Below are 1,399 nucleotides of genomic sequence, written 5' to 3'. Positions count from 1 at the left end.
TTTTTTTTGAGACAGGGTTTCTCTGTGTAGCCCTGGCTATCTTGGAACTCATTTGTAGACCAGGCTGGTTTCAAACTCACAGAGATCTGCCTGCTTCTTACTGTCTTCTTCTTATCTTGTTCACAACAGTATAAATATTTGCTTTTTTTTTTTGGCTGTGGAGACACTATTAGTAAATACAGCAAAAGGGGGATTATTTCTCATGTGTGTAGGGGTTAGAATGATTGAAAAACGGTGTTTTGTAACCAAAGGTGTCCTGAAACTCACAATGAGAAGAGGCTGACTTTGAACTCCTGCCTCCATTTACCAAGTGTCAAGATTATATTATTTGCTATTATGTCTGGCTCCAAAAAAATTATTTCAATAAAAATGTGTCAAACCATTTAACACTTATTTTTAAATTGTTCTTCTGTCTGGTTGGTTAGCAACCCTCTCTCTGTTTCTTTTTTGTGTCATCTAGATTAAAATATGATGACTCACATATATATTCCTCAAGCCAGAAGCAAAGAGGGCACATGAGCCTTATCTGCCATCACTCTCACTAAGACATAACCAGACACTGAAGACACTTCACCTGTTGTAGGAGGCTGCTTGTTTGTTCCCAGCTTTCCAGACTTGAAATAACTACACAGAAACAGTATTAATTAAATCACTGCTTGACCCATTAGCTCTACCTTCTTATTGGTTAACTCTTACATCTTAATTTAACCCATTTCTATTAATCTGTGTATGGCTGCATGGCTGTGGTGTGGCTGTGGCTTACCAGCAAGGTTCAGTCTGGTGTCTGTCTCTGGTGGGGCTACATGGCTTTTCCTTGACTCTATTTGCTTTCTCCCAGCATTCAGTTTAGTTTTCCCCGCCTAGCTCTACTCTGCCCTATCAGGCCAAGCCAGTTTCTTTATTCATTAACCAATAAAATTGACACCTAGACAGAAGAACTTCCTACATCAGTCCACCCACTTCTCTCTGTCTCCAGCATGCCTGTTATACAGCCCCCATCACCTCCCATGGAACAGAGATTGTATTAACTCCCTGAAAGTCTCTCCAGGTCTCATTTCCCAAGTATTCTTTTGACTTCAGTAAAAACAACCTTCCTAGAGCTTGAATCGCTTACTTTGTCTTGTTGTCTGTATTCTAAAAGATTTCTAGCTGCACTGAAGATATTCATTTCACCCTGGTTTGCAAGAATCCTATATGAGTTGTTCAGTCTCCTCTCTCATTCATCACCAATCTCCCAAAACTATTTCCTCTTTAAGGTTACTTCACATTGCTACATGGTAGGCTATCTCCCACCCTGACCTGCCAGCTCCTATACATGCTATAGCTCCCTGTTTGAATGTCATTGCAGTAGACTAGCTCCTCTTTGCTCCTTCTCCCAAAACTTGCATTTTTTATTACA

The sequence above is a fragment of the Microtus ochrogaster genome, chromosome 2 (genome assembly GCF_000317375.1).
Source record: "Microtus ochrogaster isolate Prairie Vole_2 chromosome 2, MicOch1.0, whole genome shotgun sequence".
In the NCBI taxonomy this organism is placed as follows: domain Eukaryota; kingdom Metazoa; phylum Chordata; class Mammalia; order Rodentia; family Cricetidae; genus Microtus; species Microtus ochrogaster.
Note: the sequence above shows the minus strand (reverse complement) of the source record.